The sequence below is a fragment of the Glycine max genome, chromosome 2, assembly GCF_000004515.6.
Source record: "Glycine max cultivar Williams 82 chromosome 2, Glycine_max_v4.0, whole genome shotgun sequence".
Lineage (NCBI taxonomy): Eukaryota > Viridiplantae > Streptophyta > Magnoliopsida > Fabales > Fabaceae > Glycine > Glycine max.
In genome coordinates this window covers 8186901-8210597 of record NC_016089.4, presented here as the reverse complement: position 1 = coordinate 8210597, position 23697 = coordinate 8186901, and the positions used below count along the sequence as shown (strand labels likewise).

Below are 23697 nucleotides of genomic sequence, written 5' to 3'. Positions count from 1 at the left end.
GAAGTATATAATACCCTTAAATCATTAACCGATGAATTATAAATCGGTTCAATGACAGTGTGTTTATGCAGGAAGTGTCGGTCTATATAGATGTGTATGGGTATTCCCCAGTAATGCATCATTGATTCATCAGGGGTAGGATAGTAAAAAAAAATCTCCAAGAGACACAAATCATCAAGTGTCCGGTATATGAAGATTTTCTCAAAAAACCATAACTTTCAAAGTGTTTAGTTTTCTAAAGAGTTACAAACCTTAAATTGAGTCATTAAGAGATTATAAATACGAACCAATGCAATCCCCCCCCCCCCCCCCCCCCCCTTCCCTTTTTCTTTTGCTTGCAAAAATTAACATGTTGTATAAAGTTCTCTCTCTCTTTTATGTGTCAAAAATTAAGGGCATGTGGTGTGATGATTCTGGTGCAGTATTAGTACTTTGCTAATGAATCATTGCTGTTTTTGCATGATTTCAACAGCAAGGGGAATATCCATACATCTAAGGTTAAGTACGTAGTTAGAAGGGGAGCCATACCTTTGGGTGCCAGAAAAGGATTTGCATAATGTGGTATGTTTGCTTCTTTCCCCCTGAAATGTATAAGGCTACCATCTAGTGGATGAAATCCTTTTTTTATTTTTTGGTGTGCTTATGAGAATGAGATTAGATGTGCTAGAAATCATCTGAATATATTGTATAGTTGCAAGGATGACACATTTGATTTTTGTTGTATGCAGAACACAATCATTGATGAGCGTGGTTCATTTGCTGTGAGCAGCCCCTATCCAGGTCCACTAGGAGTATTATTGAAATCATTGAAAAAGGTCGTGCATGGAATATATATGTTTTCTTTTGAAACTCCAATATTATCCTGTATGAGAAAATTTTTACACCCTAGCTTGATTCACTGTAAAAAGTAATAATAAAGGCTTTTGTCCTAATGGAGCCTGCTTTCTGTTTTTCATATAATTAGAAGAAATGAAGATATAAGCTAATTGGTTGTTTTATTCCCATGCTGCAGTACCAGCACGGATTGCTTTATCTGGGGATGTTCTTCCTCTTAAAGAAGATAAGGTAATGCTGCATCAATTTTGTATATGCTTGTCCTTTATCATAATATTAGCAAGTGACAACAGAATTCTGCATATTGCTGTAGAGTTGTTCTAGAGTTTTACTCAAGTTATTGATCTTTGTGTAGGCTAAGTCTCTTGCAGAAAAACTTCAGGAAGTCATACTATCTGAGAAAAAAGCAATCAAAGAGTTCACTTGCACTGTTTCTGGTGTACTAAGTTCTAGTGCTAGTAGCAGTACATCACAAAGTGATAATCTTCAGGATCTATTGGGAGACAATGAAAGATACACAATATATAGATTTAAAACGAGGTAAGAGCTTGTATGTTTAAATCTATCTCTTAAATCTTGACCCCAAAAACATCTATATCTTCAATTGCTATTTCACTAGATGAAGGCAAAGCTCATCTTGTTCTAGCATCTAGGTTGACTCTTGCACCAATCCTGAACAGTTGTCCATGTACAAGTTTACCATGTGGAATATCAATTTGTTATATAACATATACACTCTCATCGTGGGAGGGAGAATGAGCATAATCACTGTTTTGTTTCCTTCTGTGAAGCTTTTGGTTTTACAATTTTCAAGTTGATAAAGTTTTGGTGAATTGGCAATACTTGGTTTTGAGTCTTATGACACTCAAGTAATGGTTACTGTGAAAGAAATTAGAATTTAAAAACCTGTAAAAGGGTCTAATATGTTGCGTTGGAGGATTGGCCATGATCTTGTACTGTATGCATCTGATAACAGGGCTTTTACAGAAGTCATTTATTTAGAAAGTTTTCCTGAATTAATCTTCAGAAAAATTTTCTCATCCTGCATTCGATAGAGTATGATCAGGACCATCATTAAACTACAAAAGAAGTTAAGAAATCTTATTTTCGGGAGTTGGGTTTTTAAGGGGAAGGGAAGAAGGGGAAAATATTTTATTTTTAAATTAAGTGAATTTTATATGTTTATAAATATAAACAAAAAATCAATACAATAAATTCTTGTTAATCTGTCTTTTTTTTCTTTTATTTAAAAAAAACACAAATTTTAAATTATTTATCTGAAATAAAAATTTGTCCTCCCCTCCAAAACCTAACTTCCAACATACCTCTAAATCTCTGTTGCATCTAATCTAAGAGTTTAATGCATAGATCTTGCACATTTGTTGATGGCCTCGGAGGCACCTTTGATGTGGATATTGAAGATTTGGAAACATCCAAAGCTGATCCATTAGGTAAATACCTGGTTTGTAAATCCATACAAGTAGTATCTCTTATTTGTGTAACAGAAGATTCACATGTCTTGTATGTTTCTTGTTTAGCATCATTTTCAGCAAAGATTGTTGATGGGATTTGTTAAACAAGTGGCCTCAATAACTTAAGAGGGAGGGGGGAGGGGGGCTGAATTAAGTTTAAAAAATTCCCCTAACAAATTTTAATTCTCTCTTTAAAAGAAATATGCAGACTTAATAAGCAATTTTATTTTGCACATTTAAAGAAGCATCAAATTAATTGTTCATTACTTATTAAGTCTGCATATTTCTTTTAAAGAAAGAATTAAAAATTGTTAGGGGAATTTTTTAAACTTAATTCACGCTCCCTCTTAAGTTATTAAGGCCACTTGTTTAATAGGATTAACCAAAATAAGGCTAGATTGGATATCTTCATACCACAGGGTCAAGATATGTAATGTATGTCTATCCTTCTTGACTCTTATGGTAGAACTTCTATTGTTTCTTTTGGTTTGCTGGTTTTGTCTGTGCACCTTTGATGAACTCTAAATTATGTTCTCTGTGAAGGTTTCTCGCTAGGCGAGGTATGAGGAAGGATCATTGTACACAACCTTCCTCTTGCATATGCAAAGAGGCTGACAGGCTGTTTCCAGATTCAAGCCCATGATCAGCCTATCACCAAGGCACAACTTTACCGTTGCGCCTAGACCAGCCTATCTTAACAACATCAAATTAAAACCATGAAATAGTATCAACTATCCGATGACTAAGTTGACAGTGCTTACACATGTAGAGCCTATATCTTACTATACGTTAGAAATTCCTCTGCTTTTATGTTCTTGTAATATAATTTTAAGAACTAACGAATTCACCTCAAGTGTTGAATTAAGGATACATATATTACATCCATTGATCGCAAGGGATTTGATGTCCTGGCAAAAGTTACCAGTCCAGTTTTGAAGGATGGTATTGGTGGCTACCAATGGAAAGAATTCAGGTTCATGTTCAAGGAAGAGGCAAATAATGTTGAAATGTTCTGTAGTCAAGTAGTCGAAATGGAAAAGGAGGTCATCAATAAGGTTTCAACCTCTAGTGGACTAAAATAGAAATGATAAATACCTTGGTTGGATCTATTTTTTTGTATTATTTTTTTTTTATCAGCTATAGGTATGGCAATCACTCATGCAAGAGACTGCACATCTTGATTGTATAATGCAGTCTCAACTATTAATTTTACCCTTAGGCCCATACAAGCTTGGCTTGTTAAACTACTCTTTTACAAACTTGATAAGCTGATTTAGATTTATGTATGAGTACGTCTTGATGGAGAGGTCGGGATTTTAAAAACTGCAGCCCATGTTTTCTGAAATTATAGCTGTGTAATTGTAACCAAGATTTTGTTAAGTCCTGACAATCTCATATAGACGCCTGGTTGTACATAGACCTCTTTGTAAATCTTACAGTAAATTAACTTGGAGGAGTCTTTGGTGTATTTTGACATACTGACATGGTGTAACATATTGTATGCTCCCTCTCAAGTTGTGAACATTCCCACGAGTTTGATTTATGTATGAAAATTAAGTGGACAATGTTGATAGTCGAAGCAAACATATGCATTTAGAATATCTGCAAACTAACTGTGATGCTACTAAATTGATTATTGTCATTGAAAGTGTCACAAATAAAGGAAAACTTAGCTGTTGGCTACAGTTGTTTGCTGATTTTTCAATTCTAACAATAATGCTATCAACAGAAAGGGAATATTATTATTATTAAGTGCTTGAATTAAATCCGTCCCTCCCCTTATACTGGCCGTGGCCATTTAATCAAAACCAATATTTCTCGAGCCTTATTTATGTAATTATGTCACACTTCATATAGGATCAATGCTACGTTAGCACTCTTGTGAACGAGGAATCAAACAAAGCAAATGTAGTCACTGTAAAAAATTTACACCGTCCAAATGACAATTCATAATTATGATAGTGTAAAAAAAATTGTATTATTAATATATTCTAAATATTATTTTAAATATTTCACTATTTTTATACTTTATAATATGAATTCAATATAAAAACACATAATATTTTTCTTTTTTGAATAATCCAAAACTATACCTGTAGAAAAAGTGACAACCAGAATCAGCCAGCAAATAATGAAAGTAAATCAAGAACTAAGTTAAAAAAAATAAAGAAAAGTGTAAATAAATAGCTTCAACCAATTCAAACTTTGCCATTGCATCCGCAAACAATTATAATATGAAAGTGTTGGAATTACAACATTGTATGGGTAGTTGTTCCATCAAAGAATAGTTATTAATGTACCTAGTTAGTCACATATTCATGTATCTAGGAATTCACATGCATGTACATAGGTACTATAAATTCATTAATATTCTTGTAAATTTCAAATTGTATTTACTCCCTAAGTCTATATAAATATAGATCAGCTGAGTGGGTTAAGCACTTAAACATTTCACAACCTCTAGTCTCTTCAATATGGTATCAGAGCCACCTTGTTTGTTCTTTAAAGGTTTATGCATCTGGTCAGCAGAACATAAAGTCCCGTCTTTGTCCCTTTGTTCAAACAGCAACCTCAATATCCAAAAGTCCCTTCCACCGATTAGACAACTCTTTGACAAGTGTTGAAATGGTTTTAGACTCTCAGAAAACTGATGGTTCTATCTTCTCTATCTCTGAAACACCAACAATCACTTTAGAAAAATTGAATTGAAAAAATTATTTAGCATGGTCAGCCTCTATTGAACTTTGGTTTCTTGGCCAAGGTTATCATGAACATCTAGAGCAATCCTTATAAAAGATTTTAGAAGACAAACGTGAGTAGTGGAAGAAACTTGATTATCAGCTTCGTGCTCTCTTGTGGCAGTCTATTGATCCAGCTATATTGACAGATTTCAGAGCCTTCAAAACTTGTTATTCTTTCTGGAATATGGCACATAGTGTTTTTGCTAATGATATTCAACAATTGTATGATGCTACTCAGAAATTGGTCATTCTTAAACAAACTGATCATGACATGGTTGCCTATGTTTCAAAAGCCCAATCTGTAGTGGAAGAGTTAAAATTATCATTGGAAGCCGATAAACTTGAAGACATAAAGATGAAACTTGCTAATCTATATACGGTGTTGGTACTACGTGAGATGCATCCAGATTTTGATCATATTCGTGACCAAGTCTTAATTGGCCAAAAAGTTCATTCTCTAGAGAATTTAATTACTCGGCTCCTTCGAGTCCCCTCACAAAAAATAGGAGGAAATTCAGTTGAAAGTATTGAAACTTCTGCCATGGTATCTAATCGAGAGGGACGAGGTGATCGTGGAAATCGAGGAGGATGAGCTGGAAGAGGAGGTCGCCCTCAATGTTCTTACTGTAAGAGAGTGGACCACACATAAGACACTTGTTATTCTATTCATGGATTCCCCAGAAAATCGTTGAATATTTCAAAGTCTGAAACATCGGAGATAAAGTTTTTGGAGGCTGACTATCAAGAGTATCTCTAGCTAAAAGCCGCCAAGGAATCTCAAACATCATCTGCTATAAGTGGTCATAACTCCACTGCTTGCATTTCCCAATCTGATAATAATCAAAGTCCATGGATAATTGATTCAGGTGCTTTTGATCACATTGTTGGTAATAATTCTTTATTTTCATCCCTCTCTCCTTCTAAAATTCCTTGTTTCATTACTTTAGCCGATGGTTCTAGAGTTACGGCAACAAGAATCAGCCATGTATCACCCATTTTTTCTTTGTCTTTAAACTTTGTTTTGTTGATACCTGGTTGTCCTTTCAATATAATACCTGGTTGTCCTTTCAATATAATATCTCTTACCTGGTTGTCCTTTCAGTAACATTTGATGCTAACTCCTTTGTCATACATGAATGTGGTACGGGTCAGACGATTGGCGTAAGACATAAATCTCATGGTCTTTATTACCTCAAGCCTAATCTTTCTTGGGTTTGCAGTGCTGCCACATCACCAAAGATCCTTCATGAACATTTGGGACACCCACATTTATCTAAATTAAAAATAATGGTTCTGAGTCTTGAAAAAATAAAGGACCTATTTTGTGATTCATGTCAACTAGGAAAGCAGGTTCATTCTTCTTTTAGGCATGTTGAAAGTCGTGTTGATTCCCCTTTTTCGGTTATTCACTTTGATATATGGGGTCCTAGTCGTGTTTCGTCTATGGGTTATAGATATTTCATTACTTTCATTGATGAATTTTCTCGATGTACTTGGGTTTTCTTAATGAAAGAACAATATAAAATTTTGTCCATTCTCACTTCTTTTGTTAATGAAATTAAAACTCAGTTTGGTAAGACAATTAAGATCCTTAGGAGTGATAATGTGAAAGAATACTTTTCTTCTACTATTTCTTCTTTTTTGCCAACGCAAGGCATTCTCCATCAGTCCTCTTGTCCTCATACTCCTCAACAGAATGGCATTGCCAAAAGAAAGAATAGGCATCTTATTGAGACTGCTCGGACATTATTACTTCATGCCAATGTACATGTCCGACATTGGGGTGATGCAGTTTTGACAACTTGTTTTTTGATAAATCGGATGCCTTATTCCTCTATTAAAAATAAAATACCACATTCCATTTTGTTTCCTAAAGAACCATTGTTTCATGTTGATCCACTTATTTTTGGATGCACCTGTTTTGTTCATAACTTGTCTCTAGGTCTTGATAAGCTTGTTGCTCGAGCCATCAAATGTGTTTTCCTTGGATATTCCAAATTACAAAAAGGTTACCGATGTTACTCTCCTATTCACAATCGTTTATATCTCTGCAGATGTAACATTTTTTGAAGAAAAACCATACTTTTCTCCCTCTATGGTTGAGTCCAATACTCTTCAAGAAGTTTTTCCTATTCCCTATCTTGGTCCATCACCTTCTTTGCAAGAATCAGAGTCAACTGTAGATTCTACCATAGATATTCCTAATAATCCTCCACTTGAGCAAACTCAAAGATCACCCATCGTATATCAACCTCGTCCTCGAATTCTTGTCGTAGAACTTGAAGGTAATGAAAGACCAGTTGAATCATGCCCTAGTCCAACGGACAACCCGACCATGGACCTACCCGAAGAGAATCTTGACTTGCTCATTGCTCTTAGGAAAGATACTCGGTCTACACGTAATCCTTATCCTATTTATAACTTCTTAAGTTATCATCGTCTCTCATATTTGTACCATTCTTTTGTTTCCTCTTTATCTTTTGTTTCTCTTCCTAAAAATCTTTGTGAAGCACTTGATCATCCAGGATGGCGACAAGCCATGATTGATGAAATGCAGGCTTTGGAGCATAATGGTACTTGGGAGCTGGTTCCTTTTCCCCCAGGCAAGAAACATGTTGGTTGTCAATGGGTATATGCTATAAAAGTTGGGGCCAATGGACAGATTGATCGCCTCAAAGCTCGATTGGTAGCCAAAGGCTATACCCAGATTTATGGCCTAGATTATGTAGAGAAATCTTGTTCCTCCTTAATAGGAATGGTAGTATTCCTTAGAATCAATACAGTCATGACATCTCCAGCAGTTTCCAAACCCAAAGACAATGGGGTAAAATCCAAAAGCAACAAATCTTGAACCTTCTCATTTCCTTCACCACTCAATATAGTTGCCTGGACAGCAACTCCATAAGCAGCGACTTCATTGGGGTTAATGTTCTTGCATAGATCTTTCCCATTGAAGAAGTCCTGCAACAACTGCTGAACTTTAGGAATCCTTGTAGAGCCACCAACGAGGACAACATCATGAACGGTGATCTTGCTCATCTTTGCTTCCCTAAGACACTTCTCCACAGGCTCCATACATTTCCTAAAAAGGTTCATGTTGAGCTCCTCAAACCTAGCACGAGTGATGGTTGAATAGAAGTCAATGCCCTCAAACAGAGAATCAATCTCAATAGTGGTCTGAGCAGTGGATTAGAGTGTCCTCTTTGCTCTCTCACAAGAAGTTCTTAACCTTCTCAAGGCTCTTGGGTTTCCAGTAATCTCCCTCTTGTTCTTCCTTTTGAACTCTTGTACAAAGTGGTTCACCATTCTATTATCAAAATGGTGAAGAAAGAAACATCAAAGGTGCCACCTCCAAGATCAAAGATCAAGACATTCTTCTCACCAACACTAGTGGCTTTCTTGTCTAGTCCTAATGCAATTGCAACAACAGTTGGCTCATTTATTATTCTCATAACATTGAGGCCAGTAATGACACCAACATCTTTGCTGGCTTGACGCTGAGAATCATTGAAGTAAGCAGGCACAGTAACAAAGGCATTCTTCACAGTCGACCCAAGGTAAGCCTCTGCAATCTTCCGCATCTTTGTTAGGACCATAGAGGAGATTTCCTCAGTAGAAAATTGCTTTTCCTTACCCTTGTAATTGACACCAATCATGGGTTTCTCACCAGCACCAGCAATAACCTTAAATGGCCACAACTTCATATCACTATGAACAGAAGGGTCGCTAACTCTCCTACCAATCAACCTCTTGGCATCTGCAAAATAACAACCCCCAATCATCAACAATCATACCAAACATCAACTTACAAATCACACACCACATTAAAATAAAAACCTTCTACACTATAAACATACAAAACAGTGAAACAACTATTTCATATGATTAAAAAAAACTATTCTTAATTGATGTATATTAAAAGAATTGATATTTTATAAATAATTTCCCCAACATATGCATTAGCTCATTTTAATAAAATAATCTAAGATTTTAAAAAAACGGTCCACGCTGACCACAATGTCATCAAGGTTCTTCCGAGATTGTGGTCCGTAATTTTTAACAAAATCAAAGAACGCACCAAAATTATACTAATTTAAACACCTTTATATCATTTTACATTTCTTTTAGCTAATATGAAAAAGAAAGACTAACCCTAACTCATGTTTGGTTGAGTTCAATTTGGATGAATAATGCTGTATAACCAAACTACACACTACTGGTAAAAAATGTGAACACAATTAGGTAAGATATTTTTAAATTTCTGGACCCGTTTGTATTATTCAAACTGGAAGATGAATCACATCTATATAGGAAATACGAGAATAAAAAAATGTCCCACCTCCACGCAAATCGTGGGTGGTTTCCTAAATTTTAACTCTCACTCCCTAAAGAACAGGTCAACTTAATACTTGAAAACAAAAAATAGAAACTAACAAAGTTATTTAATTGCTAACATTCCCTCCCTTAAACTAGATGCCAAAAAAAACATTTAGTTTACTTCTGATGCTTCAATCATGCCCAACATGCTTCTAAGGTTTAAGAACTGTTCCCATTTGAGTGGCTTAGTCATTATGTTAGCCAATTGATTCTGAGTGCTGCAGTAACTCATCTTGATGCTTCCTTCCATGAAATACTGGATTTTCATACAACTAAATAGCTGAATTGATATCACATAAAACTAAAATATTTTTTTGTTCCTTGAAACCAAAGGTCTCCAATATTCTTTTAATCCAGATTCATTGACATGCACAGGATGCAACGGCTATGTACTCTGCTTCTGTTGTAGACAATGTTACCATTGGATGCTTCTTGGAAGACCATGAAACTGCTCCGGCTCCTAATGAAAACACAAATCCAGACGTGTTCTTCCTGAAATTCTGATACTGGGGACAGATGTCGTACCGGATGTCACGACATCACGCTTCAGAACATGCAGATTGTATTTGACTGTATGAACAGATTAAACAAGTAAATAACACAAGAGAATTGTTAACCCAGTTCGGTGCAACCTCACCTACATCTGGGGGCTACCAAGCCAGGGAGGAAATCCACTAAAATAGTGTTAGTTCGAAGATCTAACAGCCACTGTTTACAACCTTCTCACCTAACCACTACCCGTGCAATCTCTACCTAAGAGCCACTCTTAGATATGAGAACCCCTCTCACTCCCTCTCAAACACTCTCCCGTGTTTACAATTAAATCAAATACACACCAGAGATTGCTCTCTGAACAATAGAGATCAACTCCACACACTATAGAGATCAACTCTACACACTCAGGTCCAACACTTGATGTTAGAGTAACATCAAGGTGGCTCACAAAACACTCAAGTCCCAAAACTCACAAAATAACTCTTCAATCCCGGACTTGGTACAGAACTCGTGCAGCCTTCATGTTTATATAGCAGTGTGCGTATCTGGGCTGCAACAGCTTGCGCTGGATGAGATCTATCATTCTCCTGAAAATCTGCACTTAAAGATCTAAAAGATAAAGTTTGATCTTTTAGTTTTTATCTTTAATCTTTAATCCCTGAACGAACTATTCAAGTTTGTAATTCGAACTTTAATTATCTTTTAATTCGTTCCTAGAGATAGATCGTCTAATCTGTTGCTAACTGCACAATAATCTGTTAAAGATATAACAGATTTATGTGTCCAGTATTTTCGGGCCAGATGTCCTGGACATCGTATCCGACATCGTGGATCCTGCAGCTTCACTTCTTTTATCTTGCCTTGTGCATTGTGCAGCAACTCCAGTATTTTCGGGCAGGATGTCCTGGACATTGTATCCGACATCGTGGATCCTGCAGCTTCAATTCTTCATTTGACATTTTATCTTGCCTTGTGCATTGTGCAGCAACTCCAGTATTTTCGGGCAGGATGTCCTGGACATTGTATCCGACATCGTGGATCCTGCAGCTTCAATTCTTCATTTGTCATTTTATCTTGCCTTGTGGATTGTGCAGCCCGATCTTATTCCTTGACATAACGTTGGACATCATGTGCAGCAACTCCAGCTTTCCTTCATTGTCTAAGTGCTTATGTTTTAACAAAATCTTAGCCAATCTTTTAAAACTCCGTAGAGCTAAGCACTAACAATCTCCCCCTTTGGCAAATTTTGTCTAAAACATACTTAGACACTTCCTGAGCAGGTACGAGCAGTTATGCAAGTGGGATCAGCAACTTTCATTATCAGAGTAATCAAGCACAGCGGAATTTTGCAAGTCGTTTCCAGGATGTCAAGACATCTCACGTGACATCAGCTTTCTGCTCCCCCTGTCTCCATGCTCCTACTGCTGTGAAGCAGTTCACTGCAGCATCTTCTATCAGCTACTAGTCTTTTCCAGGATGTCAAGACATCTCATGTGACATCAGCTTTCTGCTTCTGCTCCCCCTGTCTGCTCCCCCTGTCTCCATGCTTACTGCAACATCTTCTATCAGCTACTAGTAGCTTACATCAGTCATCATCAGCAGCAGCAGTCTCCCCCTCAAAATCATATACATACAACTCCCCCTCAAAATCATGAATCATGCATACATCGTATCCTACTGCCATACATCGTATCAATCATGCATAATACTACTATTGCATACATAGTATCCTACTACTCAAAATCATAAATCATGCATAATACATAACACTATTACTCCCCCTTTTTAGACAGACCTCAGCTTCTTCTTCCTCCTCAGCTGCTTCTCTATCATCAATGCCACTGTCTGAGAGCCTTTTGATCAGGCGTTCCAGCTCCATTTTCTTCTCTGTGGTGGCTTTGATGGTTGCTTCCAGCACCTTGCATGTGTCCTTGAGCTCAGCAATCAAAGCATCCTTGGACACAGCACCTGAAGCAGCAGCTTTCCCTGATGTCGAGACAATGTCTGGGACATGTGTCCCCTCAAACAGTTTGTAATGCAGGGATAGAGGAGATTCTCTCTTCATCACAGAGTCAATGTTGTTTAAGATATTGGGATGTTGACTCAACATAATGCCACACAATACAGTTGGGAAGGCAATGGGTAATTTGACAGCAAAAGATTCTGAATGCTTAACAGTTTGATCAAAAATATAGTTTCCAAAATTAAATTTGGACTTGGTTCCAACAGCATACAGAAATTTACCCAAACCTGTGGCAACAGTGGAAGTATGATTGGTGGGTACCCAGTTTGCAGCGCCAATCCTATGCAGAATTGCATACTTCACACTCAGCTTCCCTGCAGAAAGCTTCCCTTTCTTTGGCCAATGCTGGACTTGTTTGGCAGTGATTTCCTTGGCAATTTGATGCTCAGAAACAACAAGATCCACCACTCCTTCAGTTGGTCTGCCCAGGTATTTGTTGATCACAGCAGGGGAGAATCTAACACATTTTCCTCTGACAAACACTTTCTGATAATCATCACTTTTTCTGTTTGTTATGTCAGAGGGAATGTTGACAATGAATTCCCTTACTAGACTTTCATAGCAATCTCCCAACTTGGTGACAGTTTTCATCAGTCCAGCAGCCTTGATGAGGTCCATGATCTCCTTGCAATCCAAGGCATTTCTTCCCAGTTCTCTTTCTAAAGCAAGCCTGCGTTGATATACAAATTTCCACCTTTCAACATTGCCAATGGAGTGGAATGAAATGTTGTCCAATGGTGCATCAGGGACATTTCCAGGCACCTTTTTCCCTGATTTCTTGGCCCTCTTGATGTCGAGAACATCTAGTTCGACATCATCATCAGAGTCAGATGAGGAAATTTCTTTCCTCTTCTTGGAGGGGATTGCAACTTTGCTCCATCTGGATGTGGTAGGAGTGATTGGTGTGCTCTTCTTCTGTGCCATAGTTTTGATTCGTCCAGACCTAGTAATGGGGGTTTTTCCCTTTCTGCTTTGTAATCTTTCTGCAATGCCAGGTGCCAACTTGTTGGCAATGGGTTCCTCATCACATTCTACTTCTTCTAGGTCAATGAGGTTACCTGGGGCAGGTTCTGGTGCCCTTGGTGCAGGGGTCTCCTCTGAGGCTTGATCCTCTTCCTCTATTGATTCTTCTTTGCTGGATGAAGAGAGGGCTTCAGCATTTGGAGCGGAAGATGTTGGAACATCTTTATCAGCATCAGGCACAGAAACATTTGGGGTGGAAGATGTTGGGACATCTGTATCAGCATCAGGGACAGAAACATTAGGGGTGGAAGATGTTGGAACATCTTCATCAGCATCAGGGACAGAAGCATTTTTCAAAATGCTGCTCACAATACTGCGGATCTTCTTATCCAACTCCGGGTCTACTTCCCTAGGACTTGTTGCAAGGCTAGGGTTTTCAGAAATCTTCACTCCCTGTTGTCTTTTGGGAACCAGTTTCTCGGGGACAGGAGCTTGACCAGGAATCATTTGTATGGTTTGGACATAGAATTCAGGTTGTTCCTGGTTTGATGGTGCTTTGGTGGATGATGGAGATGATGGTACAGAAGGTGAACCAGGAGCTGAAGTTTCTTTTGGTGAGGTAGCCATGGAGAAGCAGAGCTTTTGAAATGGTTTCGTGAAATTCCGAGAGGTGTTGGGAAATGCTGATGAAAACAAGAATGCCACAAAAATATAAATTTGAATGAAGAATGTAGAGGGGCGTGTGAAGCAACGGTCGAATCTGTTTTGGCCCAGTAATGAATGTGCTATTAACGTTTGAACACATTCAAATAGAAGTAATTGCTATAAGTCTTCTAGCAGACAAATGCCCAGCTTGCCCCTCAGTTTTTCAAACTGATTTGCATCCAATGCCTTTGTGAAAATATCTGCTATTTGTTCCTCAGTGTCAACATGCTTCAGTGTGATCACTTTATCATCAACAAGATCTCTAATATAGTGATGTCTAATGTCAATGTGCTTGGTTCTGCTGTGTTGAACAGGATTTTTTGAAATATTAATAGCACTCATGTTGTCACAGTACAATGTCATGACATCTTGTTCGACATTGTACTCCTTGAGCATCTGCTTCATCCAAACTAGTTGTGAACAGCTGCTTCCTGCTGCAATATACTCTGCTTCTGCAGTAGATAGGGACACACAGTTCTGCTTCTTGCTGAACCATGAAATAAGATTGTTGCCCAGATAGAAGCATCCACCAGAAGTGCTTTTTCTGTCATCTGCACTTCCAGCCCAATCAGCATCACAATACCCAACCAGCATTGGATCTGAACAATGACAGTACATAATCCCATAGTCACTGGTGCCATTTACATATTTTAGAATTCTCTTTACTTGATTCAAGTGACTTATCTTGGGATTGGCTTGATATCTTGCACAAACACCTACTGCATAGGTGATGTCAGGTCTGCTAGCTGTTAAATATAGTAAGCTCCCAATCATGCTTCTGTACAGACTTTGATCAACACTGGTGCCAGCTTCATCTTTTGACAGCTTCAAGTGAGTAGGTGCAGGTGTTCTTTTATGGCTGGCATTTTTCATCCCAAACTTCTTGACAATGTTCTTTGCATACTTGCTTTGTGAGAGGAATATGGAGTCTTCCATCTGCTTCACTTGGAGTCCCAGAAAATAAGTCAGCTCTCCAACAAGGCTCATCTCAAATTCAGATTGCATCTGTTGGACAAAATGTCGAAGCATCTCATTCGACATCCCTCCAAACACAATGTCATCAACATATATCTGTGCAATCATCAAGTTTTCAGCATCTTGCTTGACAAAGAGAGTCTTGTCAATTCCTCCCTTCCTATACCCTTGCTGAGTAAGGAACTCTGTTAGCCTTTCATACCATGCTCTTGGAGCTTGCTTCAATCCATAGAGGGCCTTCTTGAGCCTGTATACATGATCTGGATGAGTTGGATCTACAAATCCCTTTGGCTGCTCCACATAGGCTTCTTCATTCAGGTATCCATTCAGAAACGCGCTCTTCACATCCATCTGGTACAGCTTGAATTTGAGGATGCAAGCTACACCAAGTAACAATCTGATGGACTCAAGTCTAGCAACAGGGGCGAAAGTTTCATCAAAGTCTACACCTACAATCTGAGTGTAGCCTTGAGCAACAAGTCTGGCCTTGTTTCTGGTTATAACACCTTCTTCATTGGTCTTGTTCTTGAAGATCCACTTGGTGCCAATCACATTAGTTCCCTCGGGCCTAGGAACTAGCTCCCAAACTTCATTCCTTTTGAATTGCTCCAATTCTTCTTGCATAGCATTGATCCAGAACTCATCAGTCAGTGCCTCTTTCACATTCTTGGGCTCAATTTTGGAGACAAAGCATGAATTGGAGACAATCTCAATCTCCCTTGATCTTGTAGTGACCCCTCTGTTTGGATCTCCTATAATCAACTCCTTGGGGTGCATCTTCTGGATTCTAATGGAGGGTCCCTTGTCAGGTTGATTGATGTTTGATTCATCTGTAGCAGAATCAGAGTTTTCTGCATTTTCTGCACTTTTAGCTGCATCTGCTACATTGTCTCCCGATGTTCTGACATCTTCTTCGACATCCTTCTTTCTTGCTGGAGTTAGGTCATCAACAACCACATTGATGGATTCCATCACAGTTCTGGTTCTGGAATTGAATACTCTATATGCTCTGCTGTTTGTAGAGTATCCCAGGAATATTCCTGCATCACTCTTGGGATCCATCTTTCTCCTTTGCTCTCTATCTGCCAAAATGTAACATGGACTTCCAAAGATGTGGAAGTGCTTGACAGTTGGCTTCCTCCCTTTCCAGATTTCATACAGTGTGGTTGGAGTCCCTCTTCTAAGTGTGACTCTGTTGTGGATGTAGCATGTTGTGTTCATGGCTTCAGCCCAGAGATTATAGGGAAGTTCTTTGGCATGAAGCATGACCCTACCAGCTTCTTGCAAAGTCCTGTTTTTCCTTTCAACTATGCCATTTTGTTGTGGTGTAATGGCTGCAGAGAACTCATGAGTGATGCCTTCAGATGTGCAGAATTCAGTGAACCTGCTGTTTTCAAACTCTCTGCCATGGTCACTCCTGATTCTCTTGATGACACAGTCTTTTTCTCTTTGAAGTCTTAGACTCAACTCCTTGAATACTTCAAAGGTGTCTGATTTCTCTCTGATAAAGTTGACCCAGGTAAATCTGGAGAAATCATCCACAACAACATAGGCATACCTTTTTCCTCCAAGGCTTTCAACTTGCATAGGCCCCATCAAGTCCATGTGAAGTAGTTCCAGCACCCTGGAAGTGGTCTGATGTTGAAGCTTCTGGTGGGACATCTTGACTTGCTTTCCAATCTGACATTCACCACAGATTCTGCCTTCTTCTATTTTCAGATTGGGAATGCCTCTAACAGCACCTTTGTCAATGATTTTCTTCATACCTCTTAAGTGCAAATGTCCAAATCTTTGATGCCATATTTTGACTTCATCTTCTTTGGAGAATAGACATGTGGAGGAGTAACTGGTTTCTTGAGGTGTCCATAGGTAACAGTTGTCCTTTGATCTGCTGCCCTTCATTAGAACTTCACTCTTCTCATTTGTCACCAAGCATTCTGACTTTGTGAAGTTTACATTGAATCCTTCATCACACAGCTGACTGATGCTGATCAAGTTTGCAGTCAGTCCCTTCACCAGCAGTACTTTGTCCAGACTAGGAAGTCCATCATGGACTAGCTTTCCCATTCCAGTGATCTTTCCTTTAGAGCCATCTCCAAATGTCACATAGCTAGTGGAGCAAGGTTCAATGTTCACCAGGAATTCTTTGACTCCTGTCATGTGTCTGGAACAGCCGCTATCTAGGTACCAATCTTCCTTAGCTGATGCTCTAAGTGAAGTATGAACAACAAGACTAACAGTCTTGTGTTTTGGAACCCACATCATCTTCCTTCCGCTGCTGCTACCTTGATTTCCATGATGTGAATGGCCATGTAGATGATAGCAAAAGGGCTTTATGTGACCATACTTGCCACAGTAGTGACACCTCCACTTCTTTCTTTTGCTCTTTTTCTGCTGCGTTCCATGATGTCGAGACCGATGTTGTGACATCGTGGCTCCAGTGCTGTTTTTGGCAGGAACAAATCCTGTCATGGTTATTCTGCCAGCAGATTTATGATTAAACCCAAGTCCTCTCTGGTTTCCAACATTCTTCCCAAGCTGTAGCACCTCATCAAGCATATCTGAGCCTTTATTCAGCATCTTTATTGATTTGGTCATGTTTTCCAGTTTAGAGTTCAGAAAACCAACTTCTCCTTTAAGCTCAGAGATCTCCTCTTCATGTGCCTCCTTCTCAGCCTCCAGATTTGCAATGACCTTCTTCAGTTGTGCTTCTTGCTGAAGAACCTTCTCACTTTTGATGCATAGTTCTCTATAGGATATAGCAAGCTCATCAAAAGTGATTTCACTATCTGTATCGCTTGAATCTTCAGCAGATTCAAATCTCCCAGTGAGTGCATTCACATCTCTGTCAGAATCACTTTCTTGTTCACTCTCTGTATCATTAGACCGACATACAGAAAGTCCTTTCCTCTGCTTCTTGAGATGAGTGGGACATTCAGCTTTGATGTGTCCAAAGCCTTCACACCCACGACATTGAATTCCTTTGCTGTGACTGGGCTTTTCATCTGACCTTTTCTGGTATTCACTACCTTTCCTGATGTCGAAAGGGATGTTCTGGACATGTGGTTTCTGCCTCCTGTCCATTCTGTTCAGCACTTTGTTGACCTGTTTTCCAAGGAGCACAACTGCGTTAGTCAGCCCTTCATCAGTATCCAGGTCATACTCATCTTCTTCTTCTTCATCATTGCACACGAAAGCCAGATTCTTGCTCTTCTTTTCAGTCCTATCCGAGAGTCCTAGCTCAAAGGTTTGAAGGGAACCAATGAGTTCATCTACTCTCATGTTGCAGATGTCTTGGGCCTCCTCTATTGCAGTGACTTTCATGTCAAATCTCTTAGGCAAGGATCTGAGGATCTTTCTCACCAGCTTTTCATCTGTCATCCTTTCTCCCAAGGCAGTGCAAGCATTGGCAATTTCAAGAATGTTCATGTGGAAGTCATGAATACACTCTTCCTCCTTCATCTTCAGATTTTCGAATTTTGTAGCCAATAGTTGCAATCTGGACATCTTCACTTTGGAGGTTCCTTCATGAGTGGTTTTCAGGATCTCCCATGCATCCTTGGCCACTGTGCATGTGTTGATCAGTCTGAAGATATTCTTGTCAACTCCATTGAATAGAGCATTCAAAGCTTTGGAGTTTCCAAGTGCCAATTCGTCTTCTTCTTTTGTCCAGTCTACTTCTGGCTTCAATTCACTAGTGGGCTTTCCTTCTGTGTCCAGCATCTTGGGATGTTCCCAGCCTTTGATGACAGCTTTCCAGGTTCTGCTATCCAGTGATTTGAGGAAGGCCACCATCCTTGCTTTCCAGTATTCATAGTTGGTTCCATCCAGAATTGGTGGTCTGTTCACTGGTCCTCCTTCTTTCTCCATGTTCATCAGAATTTATCTCCCTAGATCTCACTCAGTGATTTCGAGTGCCCGCTCTGATACCAATTGAAATTCTGATACTGGGGACAGATGTCGTACCGGATGTCACGACATCACGCTTCAGAACATGCAGATTGTATTTGACTGTATGAACAGATTAAACAAGTAAATAACACAAGAGAATTGTTAACCCAGTTCGGTGCAACCTCACCTACATCTGGGGGCTACCAAGCCAGGGAGGAAATCCACTAAAATAGTGTTAGTTCGAAGATCTAACAGCCACTGTTTACAACCTTCTCACCTAACCACTACCCGTGCAATCTCTACCTAAGAGCCACTCTTAGATATGAGAACCCCTCTCACTCCCTCTCAAACACTCTCCCGTGTTTACAATTAAATCAAATACACACCAGAGATTGCTCTCTGAACAATAGAGATCAACTCCACACACTATAGAGATCAACTCTACACACTCAGGTCCAACACTTGATGTTAGAGTAACATCAAGGTGGCTCACAAAACACTCAAGTCCCAAAACTCACAAAATAACTCTTCAATCCCGGACTTGGTACAGAACTCGTGCAGCCTTCATGTTTATATAGCAGTGTGCGTATCTGGGCTGCAACAGCTTGCGCTGGATGAGATCTATCATTCTCCTGAAAATCTGCACTTAAAGATCTAAAAGATAAAGTTTGATCTTTTAGTTTTTATCTTTAATCTTTAATCCCTGAACGAACTATTCAAGTTTGTAATTCGAACTTTAATTATCTTTTAATTCGTTCCTAGAGATAGATCGTCTAATCTGTTGCTAACTGCACAATAATCTGTTAAAGATATAACAGATTTATGTGTCCAGTATTTTCGGGCCAGATGTCCTGGACATCGTATCCGACATCGTGGATCCTGCAGCTTCACTTCTTTTATCTTGCCTTGTGCATTGTGCAGCAACTCCAGTATTTTCGGGCAGGATGTCCTGGACATTGTATCCGACATCGTGGATCCTGCAGCTTCAATTCTTCATTTGACATTTTATCTTGCCTTGTGCATTGTGCAGCAACTCCAGTATTTTCGGGCAGGATGTCCTGGACATTGTATCCGACATCGTGGATCCTGCAGCTTCAATTCTTCATTTGTCATTTTATCTTGCCTTGTGGATTGTGCAGCCCGATCTTATTCCTTGACATAACGTTGGACATCATGTGCAGCAACTCCAGCTTTCCTTCATTGTCTAAGTGCTTATGTTTTAACAAAATCTTAGCCAATCTTTTAAAACTCCGTAGAGCTAAGCACTAACACTTCCTATTCTCTATGTCTCCAGCAAAATCATTGTCTGTATAAGCAACTATTTTTGTGTTTTCCCCTTTCTTGTAGAATATCCCAAATTCAGTAGTGCCTTTTAGGTACCTCAAAATTCTTTTGGCTGCAAACAAGTGAGTTTTTGTGGGATTAGCCATGAATCTGCTTATTAAGCTGACTCCATACATCAAGTCTAGTTGGGTTGCAGTCAAGTACATAAGGCTTCCAACTACTTGTTTGAATAATGTAGCATCCACTTTAGTCCCTGCATCATTACTTGACAACTTTGTTCCTGGAACAATCGGATTCTTGAATGTATTACAATCCTTCATGCCAAACCGAGATAACACCTCCTGAGCATACTTCCTTTGACATATAAAAATTCCATGTGCATTCTGCAAAATTTCAACTCCAAGAAAATACCGCATCCTCCCTAGATCAGTCATGTCAAATTTCGACATCATGGAGCTTTTAAAATCATCACATATTCCCATAATTTCCAGTGTATATTAAATCATCTACATATAGCTCACAATTAAAATTTTACCTCCTTTTGTTGATTTTGTAAACAATGTATGTTCACAAAAACATCTTTCAAATCCATTTCGCACAAAGTATGCTTCTATCTTGTTGTACCAGGCTATTGGTGCTTGTTTGAGCCCATACAGTGCTTTTCTCAACTTGTACACCTTATCTTCTTTACCCTTCTTCATAAATCCAACTAGCTGCTGTACATATATCTCTTCTTTGAGCTCTCCATGAAGAAATGTACTTTTCACATCCAACTGAAAAATGTTCCAGCCATATTGTGCAGCCATTGAAAGTATTATGTGTATAGTGTCTAGTTTGGCAACTGGTGCAAATACCTTTGTGTAGTCCACTCCTCAGTGTCATATTCTTCATTTTCCCCCCAGTTAACAATGTCTTGTTGATTTTCTTCTTCATTCTACTCCCAATTCCAATTCTTTTGTCCTTTAAAGATTGCATCTTTGCTGATTATAATCTTTCTGTTGACTGGATCAAATAATCTGTATGCCTTGGATTCATCACTGACACCAAACAAAACACATTGCTTACTCTTGTCATCCAACTTAAATCGTTGTTGGTCTGGTGTATGAACATGAGCTAGGCAACCAAATACCCAAAAATAATCAACAAAAGGCTCCACTCCACTCCATGCTTCATCAGGGGTTTTGTCCTGCACTGCTGCTATGAGACTTCTATTCAGAATGTGAACACACCATTTTGTTGCTTCTGGCCAAAATTTTTTGGGAACCTGTCTCCCAATCAGCATTGAGTGAACCATATTCATGATGGTTATATTTTTCCTTTCAATAACCCCATTCTACTGGGGAGTGTAGGTAGAGATCAATTGTCTCCTTATGCCTTGGTTTCTACAAAATTCTTCAAACACCTTGGAAGTAAATTCTCCTCCCCTATCTGTTCGTAAGCAGATAATGCTTTCTCCAACCTTTTTTTCAACCAGTGCTTTGAAACTTTTAAAGAAAGAAAGAGTTTTTGATTTCTCACTCAAAAAATATACCCAAGTTTTACGTGATAAATCATCAATAAAACTCAGGATATATCTCTTGTTACTGCTTAATGTTGGCTGAATAGGCCCGCATATGTCAGCATGAACAAACTGTAGCTTCTTTGATGCTCTCCATAGAATTTTCTTTGGCATTGCATTTCGGTGTTGCTTCCCTGCTAGACAATGTGCACAAATATTTCTGGGAGTTGTGATAGAAGACAACCTTTTCACCATTTGTTTAGAGAGAAGAGTTTTTAATCCATCATAGCTTAAATGTCCTAGCCGATTATGCCATAGTTGAGAATTATCCTCTAAATCCACCTGAAGACATGTTGTAGTTTCCGCTCCCATAGTTGCTGTCGGCACAAACATTATGTTTCCACTCATGTTTACTTCCATGATCAGGCCTCTCTTAGGATGAACAACATTGCACTTCTTGAGTTCAGGAACATAATATACATGTGTGATTACATGTATAATCCCATTCACAACCATCTGAACACTACCTTTCCCCTTCACAACTATGTGAGTATCATTACCAAGCCTTACTTTGTGCCGAAAGTTCTCATCTAATTCTGAGAACCTCTCCTTGTTACTACTCATGTGGTTGCTGCATCCTGAGTTTAGAAACCACTCATCCTTCTTCCCTTCTTTGTAGTCTACGAAGGTCATTAACAAGATCTCATCCTCTTGTTCCTCTTTATCTTCCATCTCAGCATAATTTGCTTTCTTCTCCACACAGGACAATCATATTGAAAGTTTCCAAGCTTGTGGCATTTGAAGCATTCAACCTCAGCCTTGTTGAATGCCTGTCTTCCCCTTCCTCTGCCTCAGAAAGACCCTTTACTTCTCCCTCTTCCACTACCTCTTCCACTTTTCTCATCAGCCACAATCTACATGACCTGCTCCTCTTCTGCTGGAGACATCATTCTCTGCTCGTGAACCAATAGACTACTTTGTAGTTCGTCTATTGTCATGGTATCCATGTTGTTGGGTTCTTCAATAGGGCACACCACGTAGTTAAACTTCGTTGTCATAGATCACAAAATTTTTGCAGTTATGACACTCTCTTGCATATTTTCTCCACATGCTTTCATACTTTTGGCTATTTTCAACGCCCGACAAAAGTATGAATTCATTGACTCTCCCTCTTTCATTTGTAGCATCTCAAAGTCTTTGTGTAAGGCTTGTAGCTGCGCTCGTTTCACCCATGTTGAGCCCTGGAACTTCTACTTCATTGAATCCCATATATTCTTAGACGTCTCATCATTTAGAATAATGTCCAGAATTTCTCTATCAATTGCTTGATAAAGATAATTCTTTATCTTCAAGTCCTTCAGTTGATGTTCTTCCATCAACTTGATTTCTACTTTTGATGCGTTTGCTTTGTCTCGAACAGTGGAAATTCCATGTTCTACCAAGTGCCAATATTCCTTTGATTGAAGGAAATTCTCTATTAACTTTGCCCAGTGATCATAATGCCCATCAAATTTTGGAATTGCAGGTTGTACGTATTTAATGGATTCCACCATTTCTCAAGGTTTCGTCTAAACACTCACACTCACAGGTGTTTTCTCTCACTCTCACTCGGTTGTTTTGGTTCAGGCCCCTGTGAAGGAGCTCTGATACCAAATTGTGAACACAATTAGGTAAGATATTTTTAAATTTTTGTACTTGTTTGTATTATTCAAACTGAAAGATGAATCACATCTATATACGAAATACGAGAATAAAAAAAAATTGTCCCACCTCCACGCAAATCGTGGGTGGTTTCCTAAATTTTAGCTCTCACTCCCTAAAGAATAGGTCAACTTAATACTTGAAAACAAAAAACAGAAACTGACAAAGTTATTTAACTGCTAACAAAAATGAGGTTAATGATGACAATAGTAATAATAAAGTTGGATAAAATGCAAAAGGCCTGTTAAAAATCTAGGTTAAATTATCGGTATCGGTGAAGGCAACATAAGAGGGTGTGGTACGGTTGCCCTGATCGTTGGTGATGATTTCGACGCAGTGGTGCTACTAGACTCCGACGCATAAGTAGGTGGTGCCAAGGTCGATTTCGATGGTGGGTCCCACTTCTTTTCTGGCCATTTCTTTTTAGTAACTTTAACTTGCTTCTATGAATGAATGAATGAATGATTGAATGGAACAAGTGAGCTATATATAGGTTTTAGAGAGACTATGTCTAGAACTAGAATATCCTATTCTTACATGGGGCCCTCAACTTAACTAATTCCGCTTTTCATTTGCCTCTTTGCTCATTCCTTCTCTTCTCTTACCATTTTGAATCGTTCGTTCTGCCTCTTCATTCCACCAAACCAAACCCACTCAAAATTGTTTAAGACTTGTTGCTTATCACTACTAGCTTTGGGTTTAATAGGCCTAATCCACTCAAAATTCTTCTTTTTTGTT

General features: G+C 38.8%; 1 long non-coding RNA gene and 1 pseudogene across 2 annotated transcripts; one reads left to right on the top strand and one right to left on the bottom strand.

The window, feature by feature from the left end:
- Nucleotides 1-353: 353 nt before the first annotated feature.
- LOC102665760 (uncharacterized) lies at nucleotides 354-3868 on the top strand. Of its 2 annotated transcripts, XR_001384291.2 has the most exons (7): nucleotides 354-561; nucleotides 729-815; nucleotides 1013-1065; nucleotides 1190-1374; nucleotides 2203-2285; nucleotides 2373-2741; nucleotides 2850-3868. It is a non-coding gene; the product is annotated as an uncharacterized lncRNA (long non-coding RNA). The 2 variants fall into 2 exon arrangements; XR_413088.4 differs by lacking the exon at nucleotides 2373-2741 and having other exon boundaries at nucleotides 357-561.
- Nucleotides 3869-7768: 3900 nt separating this feature from the next.
- On the bottom strand, nucleotides 7769-23376 carry LOC112998778 (heat shock cognate 70 kDa protein 2-like; annotated as a pseudogene).
- Nucleotides 23377-23697: the final 321 nt, after the last annotated feature.